The following is a 13436-nucleotide window of genomic DNA, read 5'->3' on the forward strand; positions in this document are numbered from 1 at the left end:
AATAGCAAACTCATCACCACTCAACCTGACCAACTCGGCTATGTCCCCGTGCTGCAGTTCTCTGTCTTATCTAGATCATTTGCAATTGAATGGAATAGATCCCTTTTGGACAAAGTGGATTCACCTGCTGCTGCAGTGACCACAGGTGTGATAAGATCTAGAATTGGCATCTGGTGCGATCTCTCCGCTTCCACTCCAAAGAAAGTTACCTGTTTATTCCTATCATGCATTGGTTTTTGGGGTTTTCTTTGAGTAATGATGATCTCTTTAGTAGTCTGTTGGCGCCCTCTCCTGGAGGAATAGTTTGCTTGCTCTTGGACATTCTAAAAGAGAGGTCATGATAGACATTGAGCTTCTGAGCTCAATTGGGGACAGTCATGGGTGATGAATGTTTGCAACCTACTGCGAAGCCTCATACCGCAATATAAGGAACGTCAAATACTAAGAAAGGGCGGCCTATGAAAGAATTACTACTTTCAATAAGTACACTTAAACGGCTAATTGGGAATAGAAAAACTGTAAAAAGCCCTCTGAGAAAGCCCCCCTCTAACCTTTGATAGTAAGCTTTTCTGTAGTCTGCCTGTTGATGTATTTTCCGTTTGAACTGTGCACAACATGAAGAGACGGAACACTGGCGGCTTGTCACAATGCCCCCCGATGACATCACAATAGCGCTGCTGCCTAGAAAACAAGCTGCGCAGAAGAAGTTGTTCTTTGGGTGGGAGGGTGGGCTAGTGGAAGGAGGGGGCAATCTCTTTTTTTCCCGGGTGGTAGGGGGATGACAGGAGAAGGGAAGCGGGTGGTGAGAAAGGTACAGAGGGCAGGGTTTGGGGGCTGGGAAGGAAAGGGAAAAGATTAGGGTTTGGGGATGATGAAAGGGCTTTCTACGGGTAAGGATGGCAAAGGGTGGCAGTGACGGAAAGTCAGGCAACCTGTCCTGTCCGTCTTTTTGTATCGTGAATTGGAAAGACTGCAAGGGGGAGGGGAGTTGCTTGCGCCCTAAAGGAGGAGTTATTCAGATTCATTGCAGTGGGCGGCGGCTGCAAAACGCACCATTCTTCTTGTTTTTGCTCTGCAAAGCAGCCTTTTCAAGGGTTGGCTTGGGTGACAAAATGTCTTGTGTAGGCGTGGGTTTGTCTCCCTCTCGCTCTCTCTCCCTAAGATGTGTCCGGCATAGGCCAGGGTGCCACTCGAGGCCCAAACCAATTCTGGTTATCGCTTCTCGGCCTTTTGGCTAAGATCAAGTGTAGTATCTGTTCTTATCAGTTTAATATCTGATACGTCCCCTATCTGGGGACCATATATTAAATGGATTTTTAGAACAGGGAGATGGAAAAAGAGCTTGCTCTGTCCACTCCACGCATTGACCTGGTATTGCAGTACCTCCAGGAACGGTGCACCCCTTCTTAACCCAGTTTCCAAAAGCAGAACTCAATTCACCTGATTCATATTAGCCCGATTTAATGAATTGGAAGAAAGCATACGTCTTCATATGCACCTCAATTTGGCCCATTCACTTTTCACACTTCCTCCTTTTGTTTTTTATCTTTCACACTTTTGACTTTCTTTATTCATCCAAATAGCAAACTCATCACCACTCAACCTGACCAACTCGGCTATGTCCCCGTGCTGCAGTTCTCTGTCTTATCTAGATCATTTGCAATTGAATGGAATAGATCCCTTTTGGACAAAGTGGATTCACCTGCTGCTGCAGTGACCACAGGTGTGATAAGATCTAGAATTGGCATCTGGTGCGATCTCTCCGCTTCCACTCCAAAGAAAGTTACCTGTTTATTCCTATCATGCATTGGTTTTTGGGGTTTTCTTTGAGTAATGATAATCTCTTTAGTAGTCTGTTGGCGCCCTCTCCTGGAGGAATAGTTTGCTTGCTCTTGGACATTCTAAAAGAGAGGTCATGATAGACATTGAGCTTCTGAGCTCAATTGGGGACAGTCATGGGTGATGAATGTTTGCAACCTACTGCGAAGCCTCATACCGCAATATAAGGAACGTCAAATACTAAGAAAGGGCGGCCTATGAAAGAATTACTACTTTCAATAAGTACACTTAAACGGCTAATTGGGAATAGAAAAACTGTAAAAAGCCCTCTGAGAAAGCCCCCCTCTAACCTTTGATAGTAAGCTTTTCTGTAGTCTGCCTGTTGATGTATTTTCCGTTTGAACTGTGCACAACATGAAGAGACGGAACACTGGCGGCTTGTCACAATGCCCCCCGATGACATCACAATAGCGCTGCTGCCTAGAAAACAAGCTGCGCAGAAGAAGTTGTTCTTTGGGTGGGAGGGTGGGCTAGTGGAAGGAGGGGGCAATCTCTTTTTTTCCCGGGTGGTAGGGGGATGACAGGAGAAGGGAAGCGGGTGGTGAGAAAGGTACAGAGGGCAGGGTTTGGGGGCTGGGAAGGAAAGGGAAAAGATTAGGGTTTGGGGATGATGAAAGGGCTTTCTACGGGTAAGGATGGCAAAGGGTGGCAGTGACGGAAAGTCAGGCAACCTGTCCTGTCCGTCTTTTTGTATCGTGAATTGGAAAGACTGCAAGGGGGAGGGGAGTTGCTTGCGCAATAAAGGAGGAGTTATTCAGATTCATTGCAGTGGGCGGCGGCTGCAAAACGCACCATTCTTCTTGTTTTTGCTCTGCAAAGCAGCCTTTTCAAGGGTTGGCTTGGGTGACAAAATGTCTTGTGTAGGCGTGGGTTTGTCTCCCTCTCGCTCTCTCTCCCTAAGATGTGTCCGGCATAGGCCAGGGTGCCACTCGAGGCCCAAACCAATTCTGGTTATCGCTTCTCGGCCTTTTGGCTAAGATCAAGTGTAGTGTTGTTCGAAGAGGTGGTTTAAGCTCCAGGCCACCTTAGTACAATGATACAATGCACACTGGAAGGTTGCGCTTGCTAGTACTCTGGGTGGATAGTATATTCATCTAGAGGAAAACATGGCCCTACCAGGATCGAGGCTATTAGACTGAGTAAGGGTGGGGGGCTATGGTACAACGTGCCCCAGGACTGACGACCCTGGAGTGAGTCTGAGCTTGCTGGCTTGGGACCCCGGCAAGCCTTGGGCTCTGTAGCACACCGTACCTTGCCTTTTCATACTTTTTGAGCATATTACCCTATCCCGGCCTTCTGGCTAGGAAGGGAAATTTTTATAATCCCGGTCGGAGGTCTGGTCAGCTTTGGGCTGAGAAACTAACACCCGGTTGGAGGTCCGGGTCAGCTTCGGCTGAGAAACCAACACCCGGTTGGAGGTCTGGGTCAGCTTCGGCTGAGAAACCAACACCCGGTTGGAGGTCCGGTTAGCCTTGGGCTGAGAAACCAACACCGGTTGACGGTCCGGGCAGTTTCGGTTGCGAAACCAACAACTAGTAGCTCTCTACTCCACTTGGGTAAGATGCCTGGGTGGACGCTGGGAGCAACGACAAGGCTCAACCAGGCTTCGGCTTGGGGGAGCACCGAAGATCCCTGACCCTTGCTGTGGCCTTCTGGCTCGGAGGGACGGGGTTGATTTTTGGGGACCCTCTCCTCACGGTGGGGTCCACACGAATCCTAGCCTTTGCACTGTTTTTGGTGTGACTTCGGTCATGCATTTTTTGTGGTGCTTTGGAAAGCTTCATTAAATCAAATCTGTTCTTATCAGTTTAATATCTGATACGTCCCCTATCTGGGGACCATATATTAAATGGATTTTTAGAACAGGGAGATGGAAAAAGAGCTTGCTCTGTCCACTCCACGCATTGACCTGGTATTGCAGTACCTCCAGGAACGGTGCACCCCTTCTTAACCCAGTTTCCAAAAGCAGAACTCAATTCACCTGATTCATATTAGCCCGATTTAATGAATTGGAAGAAAGCATACGTCTTCATATGCACCTCAATTTGGCCCATTCACTTTTCACACTTCCTCCTTTTGTTTTTTATCTTTCACACTTTTGACTTTCTTTATTCATCCAAATAGCAAACTCATCACCACTCAACCTGACCAACTCGGCTATGTCCCCGTGCTGCAGTTCTCTGTCTTATCTAGATCATTTGCAATTGAATGGAATAGATCCCTTTTGGACAAAGTGGATTCACCTGCTGCTGCAGTGACCACAGGTGTGATAAGATCTAGAATTGGCATCTGGTGCGATCTCTCCGCTTCCACTCCAAAGAAAGTTACCTGTTTATTCCTATCATGCATTGGTTTTTGGGGTTTTCTTTGAGTAATGATGATCTCTTTAGTAGTCTGTTGGCGCCCTCTCCTGGAGGAATAGTTTGCTTGCTCTTGGACATTCTAAAAGAGAGGTCATGATAGACATTGAGCTTCTGAGCTCAATTGGGGACAGTCATGGGTGATGAATGTTTGCAACCTACTGCGAAGCCTCATACCGCAATATAAGGAACGTCAAATACTAAGAAAGGGCGGCCTATGAAAGAATTACTACTTTCAATAAGTACACTTAAACGGCTAATTGGGAATAGAAAAACTGTAAAAAGCCCTCTGAGAAAGCCCCCCTCTAACCTTTGATAGTAAGCTTTTCTGTAGTCTGCCTGTTGATGTATTTTCCGTTTGAACTGTGCACAACATGAAGAGACGGAACACTGGCGGCTTGTCACAATGCCCCCCGATGACATCACAATAGCGCTGCTGCCTAGAAAACAAGCTGCGCAGAAGAAGTTGTTCTTTGGGTGGGAGGGTGGGCTAGTGGAAGGAGGGGGCAATCTCTTTTTTTCCCGGGTGGTAGGGGGATGACAGGAGAAGGGAAGCGGGTGGTGAGAAAGGTACAGAGGGCAGGGTTTGGGGGCTGGGAAGGAAAGGGAAAAGATTAGGGTTTGGGGATGATGAAAGGGCTTTCTACGGGTAAGGATGGCAAAGGGTGGCAGTGACGGAAAGTCAGGCAACCTGTCCTGTCCGTCTTTTTGTATCGTGAATTGGAAAGACTGCAAGGGGGAGGGGAGTTGCTTGCGCCCTAAAGGAGGAGTTATTCAGATTCATTGCAGTGGGCGGCGGCTGCAAAACGCACCATTCTTCTTGTTTTTGCTCTGCAAAGCAGCCTTTTCAAGGGTTGGCTTGGGTGACAAAATGTCTTGTGTAGGCGTGGGTTTGTCTCCCTCTCGCTCTCTCTCCCTAAGATGTGTCCGGCATAGGCCAGGGTGCCACTCGAGGCCCAAACCAATTCTGGTTATCGCTTCTCGGCCTTTTGGCTAAGATCAAGTGTAGTATCTGTTCTTATCAGTTTAATATCTGATACGTCCCCTATCTGGGGACCATATATTAAATGGATTTTTAGAACAGGGAGATGGAAAAAGAGCTTGCTCTGTCCACTCCACGCATTGACCTGGTATTGCAGTACCTCCAGGAACGGTGCACCCCTTCTTAACCCAGTTTCCAAAAGCAGAACTCAATTCACCTGATTCATATTAGCCCGATTTAATGAATTGGAAGAAAGCATACGTCTTCATATGCACCTCAATTTGGCCCATTCACTTTTCACACTTCCTCCTTTTGTTTTTTATCTTTCACACTTTTGACTTTCTTTATTCATCCAAATAGCAAACTCATCACCACTCAACCTGACCAACTCGGCTATGTCCCCGTGCTGCAGTTCTCTGTCTTATCTAGATCATTTGCAATTGAATGGAATAGATCCCTTTTGGACAAAGTGGATTCACCTGCTGCTGCAGTGACCACAGGTGTGATAAGATCTAGAATTGGCATCTGGTGCGATCTCTCCGCTTCCACTCCAAAGAAAGTTACCTGTTTATTCCTATCATGCATTGGTTTTTGGGGTTTTCTTTGAGTAATGATGATCTCTTTAGTAGTCTGTTGGCGCATTCTCCTGGAGGAATAGTTTGCTTGCTCTTGGACATTCTAAAAGAGAGGTCATGATAGACATTGAGCTTCTGAGCTCAATTGGGGACAGTCATGGGTGATGAATGTTTGCAACCTACTGCGAAGCCTCATACCGCAATATAAGGAACGTCAAATACTAAGAAAGGGCGGCCTATGAAAGAATTACTACTTTCAATAAGTACACTTAAACGGCTAATTGGGAATAGAAAAACTGTAAAAAGCCCTCTGAGAAAGCCCCCCTCTAACCTTTGATAGTAAGCTTTTCTGTAGTCTGCCTGTTGATGTATTTTCCGTTTGAACTGTGCACAACATGAAGAGACGGAACACTGGCGGCTTGTCACAATGCCCCCCGATGACATCACAATAGCGCTGCTGCCTAGAAAACAAGCTGCGCAGAAGAAGTTGTTCTTTGGGTGGGAGGGTGGGCTAGTGGAAGGAGGGGGCAATCTCTTTTTTTCCCGGGTGGTAGGGGGATGACAGGAGAAGGGAAGCGGGTGGTGAGAAAGGTACAGAGGGCAGGGTTTGGGGGCTGGGAAGGAAAGGGAAAAGATTAGGGTTTGGGGATGATGAAAGGGCTTTCTACGGGTAAGGATGGCAAAGGGTGGCAGTGACGGAAAGTCAGGCAACCTGTCCTGTCCGTCTTTTTGTATCGTGAATTGGAAAGACTGCAAGGGGGAGGGGAGTTGCTTGCGCCCTAAAGGAGGAGTTATTCAGATTCATTGCAGTGGGCGGCGGCTGCAAAACGCACCATTCTTCTTGTTTTTGCTCTGCAAAGCAGCCTTTTCAAGGGTTGGCTTGGGTGACAAAATGTCTTGTGTAGGCGTGGGTTTGTCTCCCTCTCGCTCTCTCTCCCTAAGATGTGTCCGGCATAGGCCAGGGTGCCACTCGAGGCCCAAACCAATTCTGGTTATCGCTTCTCGGCCTTTTGGCTAAGATCAAGTGTAGTATCTGTTCTTATCAGTTTAATATCTGATACGTCCCCTATCTGGGGACCATATATTAAATGGATTTTTAGAACAGGGAGATGGAAAAAGAGCTTGCTCTGTCCACTCCACGCATTGACCTGGTATTGCAGTACCTCCAGGAACGGTGCACCCCTTCTTAACCCAGTTTCCAAAAGCAGAACTCAATTCACCTGATTCATATTAGCCCGATTTAATGAATTGGAAGAAAGCATACGTCTTCATATGCACCTCAATTTGGCCCATTCACTTTTCACACTTCCTCCTTTTGTTTTTTATCTTTCACACTTTTGACTTTCTTTATTCATCCAAATAGCAAACTCATCACCACTCAACCTGACCAACTCGGCTATGTCCCCGTGCTGCAGTTCTCTGTCTTATCTAGATCATTTGCAATTGAATGGAATAGATCCCTTTTGGACAAAGTGGATTCACCTGCTGCTGCAGTGACCACAGGTGTGATAAGATCTAGAATTGGCATCTGGTGCGATCTCTCCGCTTCCACTCCAAAGAAAGTTACCTGTTTATTCCTATCATGCATTGGTTTTTGGGGTTTTCTTTGAGTAATGATGATCTCTTTAGTAGTCTGTTGGCGCCCTCTCCTGGAGGAATAGTTTGCTTGCTCTTGGACATTCTAAAAGAGAGGTCATGATAGACATTGAGCTTCTGAGCTCAATTGGGGACAGTCATGGGTGATGAATGTTTGCAACCTACTGCGAAGCCTCATACCGCAATATAAGGAACGTCAAATACTAAGAAAGGGCGGCCTATGAAAGAATTACTACTTTCAATAAGTACACTTAAACGGCTAATTGGGAATAGAAAAACTGTAAAAAGCCCTCTGAGAAAGCCCCCCTCTAACCTTTGATAGTAAGCTTTTCTGTAGTCTGCCTGTTGATGTATTTTCCGTTTGAACTGTGCACAACATGAAGAGACGGAACACTGGCGGCTTGTCACAATGCCCCCCGATGACATCACAATAGCGCTGCTGCCTAGAAAACAAGCTGCGCAGAAGAAGTTGTTCTTTGGGTGGGAGGGTGGGCTAGTGGAAGGAGGGGGCAATCTCTTTTTTTCCCGGGTGGTAGGGGGATGACAGGAGAAGGGAAGCGGGTGGTGAGAAAGGTACAGAGGGCAGGGTTTGGGGGCTGGGAAGGAAAGGGAAAAGATTAGGGTTTGGGGATGATGAAAGGGCTTTCTACGGGTAAGGATGGCAAAGGGTGGCAGTGACGGAAAGTCAGGCAACCTGTCCTGTCCGTCTTTTTGTATCGTGAATTGGAAAGACTGCAAGGGGGAGGGGAGTTGCTTGCGCCCTAAAGGAGGAGTTATTCAGATTCATTGCAGTGGGCGGCGGCTGCAAAACGCACCATTCTTCTTGTTTTTGCTCTGCAAAGCAGCCTTTTCAAGGGTTGGCTTGGGTGACAAAATGTCTTGTGTAGGCGTGGGTTTGTCTCCCTCTCGCTCTCTCTCCCTAAGATGTGTCCGGCATAGGCCAGGGTGCCACTCGAGGCCCAAACCAATTCTGGTTATCGCTTCTCGGCCTTTTGGCTAAGATCAAGTGTAGTATCTGTTCTTATCAGTTTAATATCTGATACGTCCCCTATCTGGGGACCATATATTAAATGGATTTTTAGAACAGGGAGATGGAAAAAGAGCTTGCTCTGTCCACTCCACGCATTGACCTGGTATTGCAGTACCTCCAGGAACGGTGCACCCCTTCTTAACCCAGTTTCCAAAAGCAGAACTCAATTCACCTGATTCATATTAGCCCGATTTAATGAATTGGAAGAAAGCATACGTCTTCATATGCACCTCAATTTGGCCCATTCACTTTTCACACTTCCTCCTTTTGTTTTTTATCTTTCACACTTTTGACTTTCTTTATTCATCCAAATAGCAAACTCATCACCACTCAACCTGACCAACTCGGCTATGTCCCCGTGCTGCAGTTCTCTGTCTTATCTAGATCATTTGCAATTGAATGGAATAGATCCCTTTTGGACAAAGTGGATTCACCTGCTGCTGCAGTGACCACAGGTGTGATAAGATCTAGAATTGGCATCTGGTGCGATCTCTCCGCTTCCACTCCAAAGAAAGTTACCTGTTTATTCCTATCATGCATTGGTTTTTGGGGTTTTCTTTGAGTAATGATGATCTCTTTAGTAGTCTGTTGGCGCCCTCTCCTGGAGGAATAGTTTGCTTGCTCTTGGACATTCTAAAAGAGAGGTCATGATAGACATTGAGCTTCTGAGCTCAATTGGGGACAGTCATGGGTGATGAATGTTTGCAACCTACTGCGAAGCCTCATACCGCAATATAAGGAACGTCAAATACTAAGAAAGGGCGGCCTATGAAAGAATTACTACTTTCAATAAGTACACTTAAACGGCTAATTGGGAATAGAAAAACTGTAAAAAGCCCTCTGAGAAAGCCCCCCTCTAACCTTTGATAGTAAGCTTTTCTGTAGTCTGCCTGTTGATGTATTTTCCGTTTGAACTGTGCACAACATGAAGAGACGGAACACTGGCGGCTTGTCACAATGCCCCCCGATGACATCACAATAGCGCTGCTGCCTAGAAAACAAGCTGCGCAGAAGAAGTTGTTCTTTGGGTGGGAGGGTGGGCTAGTGGAAGGAGGGGGCAATCTCTTTTTTTCCCGGGTGGTAGGGGGATGACAGGAGAAGGGAAGCGGGTGGTGAGAAAGGTACAGAGGGCAGGGTTTGGGGGCTGGGAAGGAAAGGGAAAAGATTAGGGTTTGGGGATGATGAAAGGGCTTTCTACGGGTAAGGATGGCAAAGGGTGGCAGTGACGGAAAGTCAGGCAACCTGTCCTGTCCGTCTTTTTGTATCGTGAATTGGAAAGACTGCAAGGGGGAGGGGAGTTGCTTGCGCCCTAAAGGAGGAGTTATTCAGATTCATTGCAGTGGGCGGCGGCTGCAAAACGCACCATTCTTCTTGTTTTTGCTCTGCAAAGCAGCCTTTTCAAGGGTTGGCTTGGGTGACAAAATGTCTTGTGTAGGCGTGGGTTTGTCTCCCTCTCGCTCTCTCTCCCTAAGATGTGTCCGGCATAGGCCAGGGTGCCACTCGAGGCCCAAACCAATTCTGGTTATCGCTTCTCGGCCTTTTGGCTAAGATCAAGTGTAGTATCTGTTCTTATCAGTTTAATATCTGATACGTCCCCTATCTGGGGACCATATATTAAATGGATTTTTAGAACAGGGAGATGGAAAAAGAGCTTGCTCTGTCCACTCCACGCATTGACCTGGTATTGCAGTACCTCCAGGAACGGTGCACCCCTTCTTAACCCAGTTTCCAAAAGCAGAACTCAATTCACCTGATTCATATTAGCCCGATTTAATGAATTGGAAGAAAGCATACGTCTTCATATGCACCTCAATTTGGCCCATTCACTTTTCACACTTCCTCCTTTTGTTTTTTATCTTTCACACTTTTGACTTTCTTTATTCATCCAAATAGCAAACTCATCACCACTCAACCTGACCAACTCGGCTATGTCCCCGTGCTGCAGTTCTCTGTCTTATCTAGATCATTTGCAATTGAATGGAATAGATCCCTTTTGGACAAAGTGGATTCACCTGCTGCTGCAGTGACCACAGGTGTGATAAGATCTAGAATTGGCATCTGGTGCGATCTCTCCGCTTCCACTCCAAAGAAAGTTACCTGTTTATTCCTATCATGCATTGGTTTTTGGGGTTTTCTTTGAGTAATGATGATCTCTTTAGTAGTCTGTTGGCGCCCTCTCCTGGAGGAATAGTTTGCTTGCTCTTGGACATTCTAAAAGAGAGGTCATGATAGACATTGAGCTTCTGAGCTCAATTGGGGACAGTCATGGGTGATGAATGTTTGCAACCTACTGCGAAGCCTCATACCGCAATATAAGGAACGTCAAATACTAAGAAAGGGCGGCCTATGAAAGAATTACTACTTTCAATAAGTACACTTAAACGGCTAATTGGGAATAGAAAAACTGTAAAAAGCCCTCTGAGAAAGCCCCCCTCTAACCTTTGATAGTAAGCTTTTCTGTAGTCTGCCTGTTGATGTATTTTCCGTTTGAACTGTGCACAACATGAAGAGACGGAACACTGGCGGCTTGTCACAATGCCCCCCGATGACATCACAATAGCGCTGCTGCCTAGAAAACAAGCTGCGCAGAAGAAGTTGTTCTTTGGGTGGGAGGGTGGGCTAGTGGAAGGAGGGGGCAATCTCTTTTTTTCCCGGGTGGCAGGGGGATGACAGGAGAAGGGAAGCGGGTGGTGAGAAAGGTACAGAGGGCAGGGTTTGGGGGCTGGGAAGGAAAGGGAAAAGATTAGGGTTTGGGGATGATGAAAGGGCTTTCTACGGGTAAGGATGGCAAAGGGTGGCAGTGACGGAAAGTCAGGCAACCTGTCCTGTCCGTCTTTTTGTATCGTGAATTGGAAAGACTGCAAGGGGGAGGGGAGTTGCTTGCGCCCTAAAGGAGGAGTTATTCAGATTCATTGCAGTGGGCGGCGGCTGCAAAACGCACCATTCTTCTTGTTTTTGCTCTGCAAAGCAGCCTTTTCAAGGGTTGGCTTGGGTGACAAAATGTCTTGTGTAGGCGTGGGTTTGTCTCCCTCTCGCTCTCTCTCCCTAAGATGTGTCCGGCATAGGCCAGGGTGCCACTCGAGGCCCAAACCAATTCTGGTTATCGCTTCTCGGCCTTTTGGCTAAGATCAAGTGTAGTATCTGTTCTTATCAGTTTAATATCTGATACGTCCCCTATCTGGGGACCATATATTAAATGGATTTTTAGAACAGGGAGATGGAAAAAGAGCTTGCTCTGTCCACTCCACGCATTGACCTGGTATTGCAGTACCTCCAGGAACGGTGCACCCCTTCTTAACCCAGTTTCCAAAAGCAGAACTCAATTCACCTGATTCATATTAGCCCGATTTAATGAATTGGAAGAAAGCATACGTCTTCATATGCACCTCAATTTGGCCCATTCACTTTTCACACTTCCTCCTTTTGTTTTTTATCTTTCACACTTTTGACTTTCTTTATTCATCCAAATAGCAAACTCATCACCACTCAACCTGACCAACTCGGCTATGTCCCCGTGCTGCAGTTCTCTGTCTTATCTAGATCATTTGCAATTGAATGGAATAGATCCCTTTTGGACAAAGTGGATTCACCTGCTGCTGCAGTGACCACAGGTGTGATAAGATCTAGAATTGGCATCTGGTGCGATCTCTCCGCTTCCACTCCAAAGAAAGTTACCTGTTTATTCCTATCATGCATTGGTTTTTGGGGTTTTCTTTGAGTAATGATGATCTCTTTAGTAGTCTGTTGGCGCCCTCTCCTGGAGGAATAGTTTGCTTGCTCTTGGACATTCTAAAAGAGAGGTCATGATAGACATTGAGCTTCTGAGCTCAATTGGGGACAGTCATGGGTGATGAATGTTTGCAACCTACTGCGAAGCCTCATACCGCAATATAAGGAACGTCAAATACTAAGAAAGGGCGGCCTATGAAAGAATTACTACTTTCAATAAGTACACTTAAACGGCTAATTGGGAATAGAAAAACTGTAAAAAGCCCTCTGAGAAAGCCCCCCTCTAACCTTTGATAGTAAGCTTTTCTGTAGTCTGCCTGTTGATGTATTTTCCGTTTGAACTGTGCACAACATGAAGAGACGGAACACTGGCGGCTTGTCACAATGCCCCCCGATGACATCACAATAGCGCTGCTGCCTAGAAAACAAGCTGCGCAGAAGAAGTTGTTCTTTGGGTGGGAGGGTGGGCTAGTGGAAGGAGGGGGCAATCTCTTTTTTTCCCGGGTGGTAGGGGGATGACAGGAGAAGGGAAGCGGGTGGTGAGAAAGGTACAGAGGGCAGGGTTTGGGGGCTGGGAAGGAAAGGGAAAAGATTAGGGTTTGGGGATGATGAAAGGGCTTTCTACGGGTAAGGATGGCAAAGGGTGGCAGTGACGGAAAGTCAGGCAACCTGTCCTGTCCGTCTTTTTGTATCGTGAATTGGAAAGACTGCAAGGGGGAGGGGAGTTGCTTGCGCCCTAAAGGAGGAGTTATTCAGATTCATTGCAGTGGGCGGCGGCTGCAAAACGCACCATTCTTCTTGTTTTTGCTCTGCAAAGCAGCCTTTTCAAGGGTTGGCTTGGGTGACAAAATGTCTTGTGTAGGCGTGGGTTTGTCTCCCTCTCGCTCTCTCTCCCTAAGATGTGTCCGGCATAGGCCAGGGTGCCACTCGAGGCCCAAACCAATTCTGGTTATCGCTTCTCAGCCTTTTGGCTAAGATCAAGTGTAGTATCTGTTCTTATCAGTTTAATATCTGATACGTCCCCTATCTGGGGACCATATATTAAATGGATTTTTAGAACAGGGAGATGGAAAAAGAGCTTGCTCTGTCCACTCCACGCATTGACCTGGTATTGCAGTACCTCCAGGAACGGTGCACCCCTTCTTAACCCAGTTTCCAAAAGCAGAACTCAATTCACCTGATTCATATTAGCCCGATTTAATGAATTGGAAGAAAGCATACGTCTTCATATGCACCTCAATTTGGCCCATTCACTTTTCACACTTCCTCCTTTTGTTTTTTATCTTTCACACTTTTGACTTTCTTTATTCATCCAAATAGCAAAC

At 46.7% G+C, this 13436-nt stretch overlaps 8 non-coding genes across 8 annotated transcripts; all 8 read left to right on the top strand.

Annotated features, from left to right (window-relative positions):
• The first annotated feature begins 1214 nt into the window (after positions 1–1214).
• LOC142272073 (U2 spliceosomal RNA) lies at positions 1215–1405 on the top strand. The gene has a single exon (XR_012737012.1). It is a non-coding gene; the product is annotated as a U2 spliceosomal RNA (small nuclear RNA).
• Positions 1406–3590: 2185 nt separating this feature from the next.
• LOC142272102 (U2 spliceosomal RNA) lies at positions 3591–3785 on the top strand. Its single transcript, XR_012737039.1, has one exon. It is a non-coding gene; the product is annotated as a U2 spliceosomal RNA (small nuclear RNA).
• Positions 3786–5172: 1387 nt separating this feature from the next.
• Positions 5173–5363, top strand: LOC142272074 (U2 spliceosomal RNA). Its single transcript, XR_012737013.1, has one exon. It is a non-coding gene; the product is annotated as a U2 spliceosomal RNA (small nuclear RNA).
• Positions 5364–6750: 1387 nt separating this feature from the next.
• On the top strand, positions 6751–6941 carry LOC142272076 (U2 spliceosomal RNA). The gene has a single exon (XR_012737015.1). It is a non-coding gene; the product is annotated as a U2 spliceosomal RNA (small nuclear RNA).
• A 1387-nt stretch (positions 6942–8328) lies between these two features.
• On the top strand, positions 8329–8519 carry LOC142272077 (U2 spliceosomal RNA). The gene has a single exon (XR_012737016.1). It is a non-coding gene; the product is annotated as a U2 spliceosomal RNA (small nuclear RNA).
• A 1387-nt stretch (positions 8520–9906) lies between these two features.
• Positions 9907–10097, top strand: LOC142272078 (U2 spliceosomal RNA). The gene has a single exon (XR_012737017.1). It is a non-coding gene; the product is annotated as a U2 spliceosomal RNA (small nuclear RNA).
• A 1387-nt stretch (positions 10098–11484) lies between these two features.
• Positions 11485–11675, top strand: LOC142272079 (U2 spliceosomal RNA). Its single transcript, XR_012737018.1, has one exon. It is a non-coding gene; the product is annotated as a U2 spliceosomal RNA (small nuclear RNA).
• A 1387-nt stretch (positions 11676–13062) lies between these two features.
• LOC142272097 (U2 spliceosomal RNA) lies at positions 13063–13253 on the top strand. The gene has a single exon (XR_012737034.1). It is a non-coding gene; the product is annotated as a U2 spliceosomal RNA (small nuclear RNA).
• The last annotated feature ends 183 nt before the right edge of the window (positions 13254–13436 follow it).

The sequence above is a fragment of the Anomaloglossus baeobatrachus genome, unplaced genomic scaffold (assembly GCF_048569485.1).
Source record: "Anomaloglossus baeobatrachus isolate aAnoBae1 unplaced genomic scaffold, aAnoBae1.hap1 Scaffold_3439, whole genome shotgun sequence".
Classification (NCBI taxonomy): Eukaryota; Metazoa; Chordata; class Amphibia; order Anura; family Aromobatidae; genus Anomaloglossus; species Anomaloglossus baeobatrachus.